Source organism: Dermacentor albipictus, chromosome 10, assembly GCF_038994185.2.
Source record: "Dermacentor albipictus isolate Rhodes 1998 colony chromosome 10, USDA_Dalb.pri_finalv2, whole genome shotgun sequence".
NCBI lineage: Eukaryota > Metazoa > Arthropoda > Arachnida > Ixodida > Ixodidae > Dermacentor > Dermacentor albipictus.
Window position 1 is genome coordinate 22,385,974 of NC_091830.1, and position 14,966 is coordinate 22,400,939.

Below are 14,966 nucleotides of genomic sequence, written 5' to 3' on the forward strand. Positions count from 1 at the left end.
ATATAAGCGAGGCTCCTTTTCTGATAAGATTTGCATTGACTGACGCCCAGCTATTTGGGGCGGCATTTTAATCCGCTTCTATTTACGACTGCGCCTCTGCTGCCTCCGTCCGTTCCTATCTAAAGCTTTTGGGATAGTTGTGTGAAAAAAAAGTACAAATGGACGCGGGTTTCTGTTTTTTGTTATTTTGGATATGTTCGTCTAAAGAGTATGCGATAATTTCAAATTGAATTGCAATTAGGTCAGCAAAAAGCAATTTGCCAGAATCCTTAGTAGATAAGCATACCACATTTAGAAACCACCTTGAGCGAGAACGGAGGCTTTAGAAGTAGGCGTATCTTAATAGTTCGGCTGAAGAGCTGGCTCCATCAGATTGCGGCGGGTAGCTACGCCCGGTTCTGAATATCTGAATATCCCAAAACGGGTGGGGTTGACACTAGGCGTGACGTTACGCCTAGTGTCCCCTCTTGTTGAATTTTATTTCGTATGCCTATGCACCATCCAATCAGTTCGTCTAGAAGAGTGCAGGCCAATAACGCTTCTCATGGTTGAGAAAAAAAAAAAACTCGAAGGAGAGTGTTTCCTTTCGCACTTCTAACCAATCCGTGTTGTAGGTGGCAATAGCTATGCCCGATCCATCATGATTGCGTGCAGAGGAATGAAGGCCAATCACGATTCTTGCCGTTGACTACAAAACTTCACAGCTGTTGTCACTCGACGCCAAGCGTCGAAAGCGCATCATAATAGATCGGCTGAAGAGCTGGCTCCCTCAGCAATCGTCAAACGCAGTAGTAATTCTTTTGTTGGAATAAAGTTTTTATAGACATGACGACACGAATTCACAATCAATCATCCATTCGTCTAGAAAAATGGAGGCCAATCATGCTTCTCATCGTTGAGAAAAAAAAAAAACTCAAAGCATAGTGTTGCATTTCGCAGTCCTAACCAATCCGTGTTGTAGGTGCCGATGCCTATTCCCGATCCATCACGAGTGCGTGCAGAGGAATGGAGGTCAATCAGGCTTCTTCGCGTCGAGTGAAAACAGCTGTGAAGAATTTGTAGTGAACAACTCTGTAGTGAACCTACTGTTCAAGAGCAGGCTCATACTAAAGCGCCCTCAACAGGAGGTGTATTAAGCAATGCGTTATGTTTTTTAACGCTACACCGCTAATGCTGCGCACCTTGGTCTGTCTCATGACGTCCTTGGATACAACCTGTCTCACGATGTCGTCGAATCCAGCCTGTACAAGAAACAGCGAGGGGCTCGTGGAAGACGTAGAGCTTTTTTTTCATTATTGCTTTACTTTTGCCACAAAGAAGAAAAAAACAGCCTTGAAATGGGATGCTGCAGTGATTGAAAATCATTTGTCATAAGAGTATTCATGCTAGGATGTATGTGCTTGGAAATTGGCACAATGCCACTGTATTGTTTTGTATTGGCCACGATATGGGACAGTGGGGGTAATGTATCGTAATGTAGCAATCTTGGAATGTGTAATTACATTAAAGTGACCTAATGAAGGGTAAAAAAGAGCAACGTTGAACATAGTTCATGTGCGATCCCTATCGAAGTAGCAGAATGGCATTCCTTTGAGATTAATATAACATTAGAGTTTATTCTAGGCACACTTTGTAGACTTAGTGCGCTTTATTGTCAATTATTCTATCTAATCATGGGTATTTAATTGGTGATATGCAAATATGCTATGAGCAATAACGAACAGTGGTGCATACCCACTGTGCCGTTGCCAGAGACTTGACTTCGTGTGAAGAGGATCATTGTTGATCGGCACATACCGATTGGTCCAACTTGTTTTTCTTTAGATAGCTAGATCATCAGATGGAAAACTTCACTTACAACGCGAAGTATGCTATTGGCATTAAGAGATTATAATAGGCAGTAGCGTTGTGCCCCGGTACCATCTTGCTTTGTAGCGTGGCGAGAGAGCGGTTCGAATATACGTGTAATAAATGCGGGTGCCCATAATGAGAGTTCCAGCCTACTTCACAACACTTTATCGTACAGAACGAACAACGCAGTGTTATTATCCGTGGTGACATGGCATAGGGTAGCATTTTTATACGAGCTAGTAACTGGTCAATATTTTTTTTAAGTTTCCCAGCTGCAGGTTGCGAATGGACTGAAGGGGAGACAAGACTGCTGATTGACTTCTACACGCGTTGCTTCCCACAAGTGGGTCCTGTGAAAAAGTTTAAGGGCAAGAAATGCATGTTCCATAAAATTGGCACAGGACTTCGAAGGATGGTGAGGGTGCTGTTAGGACAGCAGACCGCTGCTGCTCACGCTATAAAACTATGTGAAAAAAAAGAACAACTTGTGTGCGCCACAATACATCTGTCAACTCGCCTCAATGTTTGCAATTTGAAGCGGAGCTAGAAAAAATAACCTATCTTTGCAACTGTTTAGAACCTGAAGTTTAAAAGGATTCCGCCAGAGTGGTGTCCCACGTGACCTGATCAGCAGCGTCTACATCAAGTGCACAGTGAGCAAGCATGAGTGAGCTTCTAAGCCATTAAAACGGACGCATGGTCAAAGTCATACCAATAATGGCTTCTTAGCCATGCTGCAGCGACATTATACGAGGAGGAACAGCAACTATAACGCTTAAAAAGGATGGTTACGAGAAATCATGGCTAATGTGCAAGACATGAGGATGTTCTTTGAGAAAGTTGAGGTAGTTGAAGCAATGGAGGCCTAAATAAAAGCGGGTATGGGACACTAAAAGGAGAAAACTCGAGAAACAGACAAAAAAAGAAATAAATATTCTTTTTAAAGTCTCTTGGGTTTTAACAGAAATAAGAGAGGAGTCTTTCTACCATTGCAAAATAAACTGCCAAACTACAAGATAAAGAAGTTGAAGTTCACATTACTACTGCACACTAATTTCAAGACAAACAAAAACCAGCAACGTGTCGGGAAGCAGCTCTTTCAAAACACTTTATTTCCCATGCCCTTTACAATTTGCCCTAGATCCACTAATGCAATTTGATTTCTTTGCCACGGAACAACAAAAAGTACTCCAGCTCGATCAGCGGAATTCACCAGCAGGTAACTAACTAAGATAACTGTGAGCACCTCGTCTGTAACACCCCGTTACCTAAAGCACCACGTTAGGAATATGGTATCCTTCTCTAATTACCTGTAGATAGGCAAATATTGCCAGCGTTTTCTCAAATATAATTTATGGAAAATAAACCTATTGAGTCTAGCCTTGTCCGCTTGGTGTACCTCTTGCTGTTCTAGTACCTAGAGTGGATAAGCTACGTAACATTTTCCCCTCTTCTTTCTTTGAGATGATCAACGATGGACTACGGCATACAACTGACGTTCCCCTGAAGCAATCTTTAGATATAAGGAAGCGCGGTAGTTTGTGGCTCGCGCTGAAATAGTCGCCTAATCCAAGCTAGATGATGTGGATGTATTGGCTCACAAAATACTATGCATAAAAGAGCAGCGCACGCTATGAGCAAAAACGAATAGAAATGAGCAAAAATCTGCAATGTAAACGACTCTTGGACAAGCGCAGAAACAATCGTTGCATAAAGAAAAAGAAAAACTACATGACTTTTTTTCGCGTGAGACTCGATATCCAGTGGTAACAAATATAAAGAAATGTGGTCACGTGAGTGGAAAGCGGCTTCTTGAAGTCGCCTCGCTATGGTTGGGTCTCTCAGGTGATTTTGCCTCACCAATTTTCATGTGCAAAGGCATCACCGAAGTTGTCGGCAAAAGTGTCTGCAAAAGGCTGCCACCCATGGTTCTCCTAGAGCTAGCAACGGGGCACAGTGGAAACTCTTGATATACCGCCTTCACAGGGGTACACCAAGACGGCTTGTAACTTTTAATTAGTCTATCAACTCACCTACAAACTCTAAAATATGGCCCCGTATCAATACTAGAACGCTCTCAATTTCTATATATACAACCCCGGTGAATGATGCAGTCTATGGAAACTTGCGTAAATTATTTTTCGAAACGAGATCATATCTCTACATCACACGACCTGACATTTGTACTTAGCACCAAACATTCGAGCAGCCTAATTCCAGGCAATTTTTTCGACCTCGGATACGTTAACTTGGAGAGCATGTGCTAAGGGGGCCTTGAACCACTTTTTATCGAACTGAAGAAAGGCATTTGAAGTGAAAATAGGCGACTTCGAAGATACGTTGCCGCAAGAGGTACATTCAGGAGCGATTGTATGCACAATGGCTCGCGTTCGTGTTGGTATTCCTCGCGATTGCTTTTTTTTTGTGTTAGGGGGGGGGTGAGGGGTTGTGTTAGTGTCTACGTGTGCTGAACTGCGGAACTGTCTTGGTGGCAATCTTTCCATCAAATCGGAATGTAACTCGAGATTACTCGATCACACGTCTCCGCTTGGGTTACATTATCTACAGCTCAGCATACCTTCCGATGAAGTGATTTTTATCGCACCCATGTCGCACGAAATAATGTATCTCGACCACAGCCTGGAAGCGACCGGCCCAGGATACCCTTAGAAAGATACGCATTCACCACCGTGTGAAGACTTCCGAACTTGTGATTAGAAATTATACCCCGATAACAGATGTACGCTTAGCTCAAGGCGCATTCACGCCGTCTGCTGCTCCAGCCCCTTTGTAGTGCCTTGTCACCATTGACGACTCATACGCTGCACTGATCATCATCATCATTATCAGCCTGGTTACGCCCACTGCAGGGCAAATGCCTCTGCCATACTTCTCTAACAACCCCGGTCATGTACTAATTGTGGCCATGTCGTCCCTGCAAACTTCTTAATCTCATCCGCCCACCTAACTTTCTGCCGCCCCCAGCTACGCTTCCCTTCCCTTGGAATCCAGTGTAAGCCCTAATGACCATCGGTTATCTTCCCTCCTCATTACATGTCCTGCCTATGCCCATTTCTTTTTCTTGATTTCAACTAAGATGTCATTAACTCGCATTTGTTCCCTCACCCAATCTGCTCTTTTCTTATCCCTTAACGTTACACCTTTCATTCTTCTTTCCATAGCTCGTTGTGTCATCCTCAATTTGAGTAGAACCCTTTTCGTAAGCCTCCAGGTTTCTGCCCCGTAGATGAGTACCGGTAAGACACAGCTATTATGCACTTTTCTCTTGAGGGATAATGACGACCTGCTGTTCACGATCTGAGAATGCCTGCCAAACGCACCCCAGCCCATTCTTATTCTTCGGATTATTTCCATCTCAAGATCCGGATCTGCCGTCACTACCTGCCCTAAGTAGATGTATTCCCTTACCACTTCCAGTGCCTCGCTACCTATTGTAAATTGCTGTTCCGTTCCGAGACTGTTAAACATTACTTAAGTTTTCTGCAGATTAATTTTTATACCCACTCTTCTGCTTTGCCTCTCCAGGTCAGTGAGCATGCATTGCAATTGGTCCCCTGAGTTACTAAGCAAGGCAATATCATCAGCGAATCGCAATCTACTAAGGTATTCTCCATTAACTTTTATGCCCAATTCTTCCTAATCCAGGGCTCTGAATATCTCCTGTAAACACGCTGTGAATAGCATTGCAGAGATCGTATCTCCCTGCCTGACGCCTTTCTTTATTGGGATTTTGTTGCTTTCTTTATGGAGGACTACGGTGGCTATGGAACCGCTATAGATATCTTTCCATATTTTTACATACGGCTCGTCTACACCCTGGTTCCATAATGCCTCCATGACTGCTGAGGTTTTGACAGAAGCAAACGCTTTCTCATAATCAATGAAAGCTATATGTAAGGGTTGGTTATATTCCGCACATTTCTCTATCACCTGATTGATAGGGTGACTATGGTCTGTTGTTGAGTAGCCCTTACGGAATCCTGCCTGGTCCTTTGCGTGACAGAAGTCTAAGGGGTTCCTGATTCTATTTGCGATTACCTTAGTAAATAGTTTGTAGGCAACTGACAGCAAGCTTATCGGTCTATAATTTTTCAAGTCTTTGGCATCCCCTTTCTTATGGATTAGGATTATGTTAGCGTTCTTCCAAGATGCCGGTATGCTCGAGGTCATGAGGCATTGCGTTTACAGGGTGGCCAGTTTCTCTAGAACAATCTGTCCACCATCCTTCAACAAATCTGCTGCTACCTTGTTGATCTTATCCAAGGACAAAAAGAACATGTGTAGCAGCTGGCTGAAACAAGAATTTAACTCTGCAAATGCATAATGGAAAATCGGGGTTGACGAGAGAGACAAAGAAAAGACTGCTTTCGTAACAGCTAATGTGCTTTACCAATTCAAGATCCTGCCTTCCGGTTATGCTCAGCTTCAGCAAATTTCAGCGTCTCATCGATATGGTTCTGTTAGAAGACCTAAGTGGCCGACATGCCTAGTATACCTCGAAGGCATCATAGATTTTTTTCGGAAAAGTTCGAGGAACCCCTTAGAGAGCTGCTGGCGGTTCTACAAACGATAAGGTCCGCCGACTTAACACTAAAGGCTGAAAAGTGTTACTTTGGTTTCGAGAAACTCCAGTTCTTAAGTCATGTTGTGAGTCATCAAAGTGTCCGCCCTGACCCCGGCAAGATCACGGCTGTCGCAAAGTTTCGAACGCCAATGGACAAGAAGGCAGTGAGGCGTTTCCTTGGTCCCTACTCGTGTCACCTAGGATTTATTGCCAATTTTTCACATATAGATTCACAGACTATGCGCCTTACAAGAGAAGACGTTGCTTTCCAATGGGCTGAAGACGAACAAGCAGCCTATAATTATCTCCGACAGCGCCTGCAAACACCTCTTGTACTTGGTCACTTTGACGAGGACGCTCCTACCATTAATCATACGAACGCTAGCAACGTAGGGTGAGGCGCTGTGCTCGTGCAGTGGCAAGACTCAGCCGAGAGAGTCATTGCATACGCAAGCGGGACGCTCTCAAGTGTTGCGCCTAATTACTCAACCACACAAAAGGAATGCCCTGCGGTGGTATGGGCAGTTATGAAGTTTCGCCCGTATCTCTATGGCCGTTGTATCAGTGCTGTCAACGATCATCTTTCAATTCACTGACTGACGAACTTGAAGGCTCCATCCGGTAGAATAGCGCTTTGGAGCCTAAGGCGTCACGAATTCGGTATGACAGTGGCGTAGAAGTCCGGACGATAGCACTCCAACGTCGACTGCCTTTCAAGTTCACTGATTGAGCAGGACCTCATAGAATACCAGGGCATGGCTCTCTTTCCGCTGCTCGTAAGCAGCGGGAAGAGAGCGAACTGATTCTGCTTACTGATTTTTTAGAAGGCCGGATTACAATCATGTCCAAAACATGTGCAAAAAGTTTGCCATCATTCTGCTTCCGTGATAATGTTCTCTACAAGAAGAACTGCTCTGCTAGCAGAAGCAGCCGCCTACTTGTCATCACAACGTGCCTTCAGCATGAAGTCTTGCAAGCCTGCCACGATGAACCGACATCTGGCCACCTCGGCTACACGCGAACACTGGCCCGAGTCAAAGAGAAATATTACTGGCCAAGGATTGCCACCTTTGCGAAACATAATGTGCGCACGCTCCTCGACTGTTACTGACGCAAACTACCACATATGAAAGCAACTGGGCTACTACAACCAATCCAAGTGCCATCTACCCCATTTGCTCAAATCTGGATGCACCTTCTCGACCCATTCCCGACTTCCAATACTGGCAATTAGTAGGTAATAATTGCCACCGATTACCTGACACGCTATGCAGAAACCAAGGCACTTCCATGCGGCACCACAGTCGAAGCAGATCCCTTCTTTATTGAAAACGTGGTTCTGAGGCACAATGCACCAACGGACAGAGGGACTGCTTTTACAGCTACACTCCTAAAGACAGTGCTCAGCCTCAGCGGCATGCCTCACTGAAAGGCCGCAGCCTATCACGCGCAAACGAACGGCCTAAGAGAACGCTTGAATAAGGCTATCGCCGACATGTTGAGTATGTACGTGGACGTGCAGCACAAAAATTCGATGACATTCTACCGTACATCGCATTCGCTTACAACACTGCTCAACAGGAAACAAGGCGAAAGACACGGCCGTGAATTGATGGTGATGCTCGTTGCGATGTTGACACTGGACTGCGTTGATACAGGTAGGGACGAGGAAGCTTTCTCTCAACGTCCTGAAGAAGTCAGACAACTCGCCCGCATCAGAATAGCCACACAACAGGACTACGACGTGTTCGACGCTACAATCCAGGCCACCGATAAATCACATATCAGCCAGGCGACAAACTGTGGGCTTGGATTCCCACACGTTGGCAAGGGATTTCGGAAAAGCTACTCAGTCGGTACTTTGGTCCGTATAAGGTGTTACGGCGCCTCGGCAACATGAACGATGAGGTTATCCTTGACATTTCTGCTTCCTCCAGGCGAAGCCACGTGCACCAGAAGTCATGCACATTGTGCGCATGAAGCCCTATTGCTCGGAATGATGTGCCCACTACTCGTCTCACACATCTTCCTGCTGCTAGGGGAGCATCGGGACTATGCTCTTACAGGAGGGAGACGAATTCCCCGTCCAATACGCTGCGCATAGACGAAGACGAAGATCTCGCGCATTGCGGAAGAGAAGACAAGGTGCCTGCTCCTTCGTTTTCCAGTTGGCCTGCAATTACAAAGTCCTGCCTTGTTTTATCAGTTCCTGCTATCGTGACAATACGACAAACTTTTTAAAAAAATTGACCAGTGATTACGAAACACTATTTCAGCACAGTTGCATATGTGTTTAAGATAACGATATATTGGCTGGCGCAGACAATTGTCTCGTGCGACACAGAGCGAATAGAGCGAAGTGTGGCGCCTCTGCCTCGCCAATCTTCATTCGTGTTCGCGATTCAAAGCAGCCGCCAAAGACGGACCTCTGCTCATGGAGCGCTGTTTCCATTACCATCCCCGCTCGCTAGCCTGGCGCCATCTGGTAGGCATCGTCACCGCAAAGTCTTTCATGCGCGGCACTGCGCTTTTCTCCCGCTTTTGCCGTGCCCTCCTCCTCCACTTTTCTCCTCGTCGTTACGCTGCATCCTTCTTCTGTGGTTTCCGCCTCACGCTCTCTTCTCTTTCGCCCGCTTTAACCCGCTCTCCGCGTTCGTACTTCCATCATTTTCCTGTGCTCATTCGCTTGCTTACTGCGACGCCGACGCAGGAATGGGCCTCTAAGAGCTGCGCTTAAGTAAAATCTAAGTAACAATAAGAAATCGTGAAACAGGCAAGCAAATCGGTAAATAAATGAGCTAATCAAGCTAGCAAGTACAAACTAACTGAAAATGACAGCTAAGAAATTACCTGTGCTATTTATCACAACTAACTAAATTATCCACTTATGTCTTAATAATTAGCCTACATAATCAAATTTGCTAATCAACTACAACTAGCTCATTAAGTAAGCTAATCAAAACAAACTATTCATGAAGCTAATAACCTACAAAACATACTAACCAAAATGCAGTCATTTTACCCAAATAACTGGCTATAGAAGAGTGCAGAGACAATTTACCCCCCCAAATTGGTCTAGAAGTTCTACAAGGGGGGGAGGGGTGGGGTTGGGCATGTCAATTAGACGATGCTGCCGCTTAGAATTTAGGCTCTTGCGAAAAACACGCTTAATTGTTTTGCAAGAACTACTACTGCAACAAATATGGGTCAGGCGCCTTTCCTGATAAGACTTGCATGGATTGACGCCCAATCATTTGGGGCGGCATTTTAATCCGCTTCTATTTACGACTGAGCGTCTGCTGCCACCGTCTTTTCATACATAAAGCTTCCGGGAAAGTTTTGCGACAAAAAATAAAATACAGAAATGCGCGAGTTTCAGTTTCGTTTTACCTAAGTTTGGATGTGTTTGCCTAAAGAATATGTGATAATTCCAAAGTAATTTTCAAATATATCAGCAAAAATAGGTTTGCCAGAACTGCTTATTAGAGAAGCATATGACGTTAAGAAACAACCTTGAGCAAGAAGTATGGTTTTACAAGTAAGCGTGTTTTTATAGATCGGCTAAAGAGCTGGCTCCGTTAGCGACGGATGCAGCAGTGTCACGAGCAAACCTCATCCTTGAGGCCTATAACGCTGCGCAACACAGACTGTAATATATTTACAACCCTTCTCGTAAATTGCTTAAAGATATTATGGCCGAAAATAGTCAGTGTACATCAAACATGTTCCGTGCCTGGTCGGAGTATATTTTCCCCCTCAACTTAACATGTGATTCGATACACAACAGCGTTTGAAGCTTCTGGAGTGTTAGTAACCATGGACCAAGCTAAAGCGTTCGACCGCTTAGAACACCAGTGCTTATTTGAGGTTTGCCGATGATATAACTCCCCTGAAGAGCTTGTAGACATCCTGCGGATGTTGTATTCGGGAACAACAGTTCAGCTACTACTTAACAGCATTTTGACATGTAGATTTGATGTGACAAGGGGAGTGCGGCAGGGCTGTCCTTTGTCACCCAGATTGTTTGTGCTTGCGATTGACCCGCTTTTAAGCGTTTTAGCGAGAGCCCGCTCGTAAGAGCTCTTCCTATGCCGGGAACAGGGTGCATAAAAGTATCAGCGTATGCAGATGACATCACTTTGTTTTTACGGGATGGGGATAATCTTGTAGAGGTACTTCGTATTTATAATAAATGTGCTTCAATGTCAGGGGGCACTATAAATATGAGGAAATATGAAGCATTAAACTTACGTCGCGCTGATATAACACTGCCTGGGGACATTAAACAGACTGAGCATGTGCAAATACTAGGCATCAAATTTTGTACAAGTGGCGTTTCACCTCACACGTGGCGAGACATTGCCAGCTCCACTGCCAAGCGTCACCCGTACGCTAAGCCCTTAGGATATGTCTTGGCTTACCACGCAGTGCATCAACGGCTGAAACCATTGCCCTTGCGCAGGATTACACAATCACGTTGCACATTACCATTGAGACAATGCGTACGCATCTCAGGCATTACGCTAGGACCCCTTCACACCACTTGGCGAGCCTCACTGCTGCAAGGCCCTGCTCGACATTTAGCAGTATTGTCAGTGCACATCATGCGTCGTTTACTTCAGTGTTCGCACCTGCGGCCAAGCCAGCGTTTCCTCCGTGGCGTTCGAGCCATCCACAAGTACATATTATGATTCCAGGACTACAGAAGCAGACAGGTATACCGGCCCCTGCTCTAAAACAGCTGAGCTTACTTCTCTTGCATGAAATTACAGCAACCACATGCACATATATACCGACGCATCGACTACATTGTGCATTCCTGGTGGTGCCGTGGTTATACCAACGCGAGGAATGACACTGCGGTTCACGACATCGCATGTCACGACCTCAACGGCGACAGAACTCACGGCCCTGCGTCGAGTACTGGAATTCATTGATTCTGAAAGACCTAGAAATCGGGCTGTCTTCTGTGATTCAAAACCGGCATTACAGCGCATGCAGTCAGCTCTCCGACACGGATGTCATGACCAATTGACATATGAAATTGCGAAACTTTACCATCACATCCGAAAAAAAGGTCACGAGGTCATCTTCCAATGGGTACCTGGCCATTGTGGAGTCAGTGGCAATGATTCCGCCGATAACGCTGTTCGCACAGCACATCAAGAATTGCACAGCGTTCCAATTCCACTTTCGACGAGAGACCCCGCAAGGCAGCTTCGACACCCGGCACGCAGTCTCACACTGACCGAGTGGAACTCGCTAGATTTACGACTCACACGACTACATCGACTAAACCCCTCCCTGCAACTCCGACCTCCACTCGAACTTCGTCGACGTGAAGCTGCGCTTCTCTGTCGCCTTTGGTTAGGAGTTGCCTTCACAAAAGCACACTCTACATTAATTAGAATGACTGACAGTGCAGCATGCGAGGTCTGCGGCACCGAAGAAAACATCGACCACCTGCTGTGCCACTGTCCGCGATACACCCCAGAGAGACCAGAACTTGCCAAAGCTTTAAAAAACTGGAAAACCGGCCGCTTTCTGTGCAGATGCTGCTGGAACACCGCCCCCATCACCGTCGGCCCATGAAGCAGTGATGGCGCTTTTGTGCTTCTTAAGGACGACGGGCTTGTGCGACCATCTGTGACTATTAATGCAATTTCTGTAAGACCACAAGCGTTAGCGAACTCACCGACATTTCCTTCTTCCCTTCCATACTCCCCCTCCTTTTGATCTTTGTTATCCCCTTTCCCATACCCCCGGTGTAGAGTAGCCAACCGGACGTTATTCTGGTTAACTTCCCTGTCTTCTACTTTTCTCTTTCCTCTCTACGTTGTTCAATGCCGCATCACATTTTTAGAATAAATTATCAGCAGCTCTAGCAGCACAACAGCCATTCATTAGCTACAAAACTAACCTTCGTTCTTTTCTCCTCGCGTCACTTGCTCAATGTACGTGTACAATATGTGTGCTGTATCACACACTTATATTTTATAACGCGCTCTAGTGTTTATGTAACAGCATATAACATAGGTGCCCCTTCACAAATCCTACGTGACTTATAGGGTCCCACCTTTACGCCACACCAATGTACTCATCTTCAGGCGATTAACAAAAAATTTGAACTTTAAGTTTTATCTGTATCAGTATTTGTGCATGCTCAGGTATCCTGATATAATTTTTCCCATTCTACATTTCTTAGGTAACATCTTCATTAGGTTGCAATGTAACTAGATTACTGCTTGAAACGTCTCCCCTTAGATCCCATTATCACCGAACCTACCTGCATTACTAATAGGCTAAGTCACCTAGGTGGTAGAGACATCGCAATGCTGCGGCCATAAGCGGCTCACATAGGCATAGCCGGCATGCACTGTGTATGGACACTAGCGTTATTTCTGAGCAGCTGTCTATCCCCTGGTCATAACTGAGTGGGCCATAAGCGTCAAGCTAACATTATCAAAAACTTCACTGGACGCCGAGCATGATGGCATTCGCAGCTTTGGCACACAGAGGTCGCCAGATGAAGTTCGCCGCGAAGTAATGAGGGGCACTGGTCGCTTCGGGAAAGGAGCTATAAATTTTGAGAAGTCCCTAATTGATCGGTTCTTCCGCTCGGAGACTGCATCCACCGACCTGCTTAACTAATCTACGGCACCAGCAGGAGCAGGACGTCAGAGTACGCTAATAGCTTATGTTACGTGGCCGTTGTTCGGAAAGCAGACGTGAATAGAGGGGAACGGCAGCAACCGCGAGACATTCCCCGACGCCAGTGGACAGGTTGCGATTGTCGGTGTGAACCTAAAGCCTCTTTCACATGCAAGCGAAAACGCTCGCGAATCCTGCCGCCGCACCGCAGAAATCTGTTTCAAGCGGCGGCGGCAGCGGCACCAGCGGCGGGAGCGGCGAGGTTCGGGCAAGTTAGAATTTCATCGCAGCGGCAGAGCGGCAGCGTCGCTTCCGAACGGCCCGCCTCGACACGTGACCAGCGGAGGACTAGTGCGGGAAAGCCTGCGCATAGGACGATGTTTTTTTACTTGCTACACGTGGTACGGGCAACATGCCAAGAGACCTTTTCAACGAATTGTTTATTGCTAAGCGCAGGATTTGTATTTATAAAACAACAATTTGAGAGGCAGGGACAAAGCAATGCTTTTGTTGGTAGTCACAAACTACCGAAACTGGCTGAAAGTCCCGTGTTTTTTGCCAGCAACATTGCTATTCGCAGCGGCGGAAAACGCGCGGCGGCAGTGCATGTGAAACGAAACCTCGCGAAAAGCTTCGCAGCGCCGCGCCGCTGTTCGTTCTATTCGCTCAATCACTTTCGTGTGAAACAGGTCTACGCGAGCAGTTCTTCGGTCACTACTCACGAGCCTCCCTCAGTCGCTAGTGTGTCTCCTAACGGCGACGGTTTTCCGTCTGTTTCTTCATGCGTATCACCGACCTGCCGACGCTTTCAAGTTCACTGTTAGCGCTCCTGAAGGCGCACCGTCGTGAACGCCTGCTAGCTGCCATGACTCTGTTCCTTCTCGTCCGCAATTGTTGTGCCGCCTTGAGCGGCACGCCAGACTGTCGCACTCATGCACATTAGCACATCGTCCGAATAGTTCAAGGCTAAAAATTTCCTAGTACTGTAAAGTGTTTTTACTGGCTGCTTTAAAGAGAACTTCTTATTTTTTGTCTAATTTTCTGGCTTTCGCAAGGCCACCGTTCGCTTGGTCGGACATTATCTAGGATAATACCATTTTGAACATGTATGCGAATGTTATGCGTGTGCCGAAAGCTACTGCCACCAAACGAGCTTACATAACCTTTGTATGCTAACCAACAGAGCAATGCGAGAAATCTCACCACACTCTAAACCGATTTACTGCACTCAGAGTCATTGACTGAGCCTATGCGCAACACCCTTACACTGTAAACGGAGGCATATTAACAAGCCTAAATACCAAACAAGCGAATGCGTTGAGTTGCCATAACACCCTTTTCCGTAAAGTGTTTATTCTGCAAACGGTGGTACATGATGTCAAGGCAGCGGCACCTAGAAAGAGAACCATGAAAGCGTTGAAGTTGCTGCTTGAACTTAGATATGTCAATAAAACCAGCCAGAAAAAGATAATAGCACACTCAGCTTTCCTTCCTCACATTTCTATCATTGTGCAGCAGAATATTGACACCCATTCTATACACATCAAAGTAACCCCCCCCCCCCCCAAATACGCCACGAACATGTGAATACTAACACCAGCGATTACTCTGCAACGCTCGATGAGTGAGGTATACAAGCCGACGCGCTTGACCCACGGATCAGATTTGCGACGAGTGCCGGCTGTGTTCGCCGCTGCCGCCATTCTTTGAGTGTAGCCTGTTTGTGAGGGCACAAGTTCGCCCACTGAGCGCCAGTTTTGCTGGTCTTCGCCGTCACCACTACGTGACAATAGTCACCTAACAAGGAAAATGCAAATAACTATATGTATAATAAACTGCCTAGACAAATAACTAAAAACTACGCAAAAAATTTAAATAC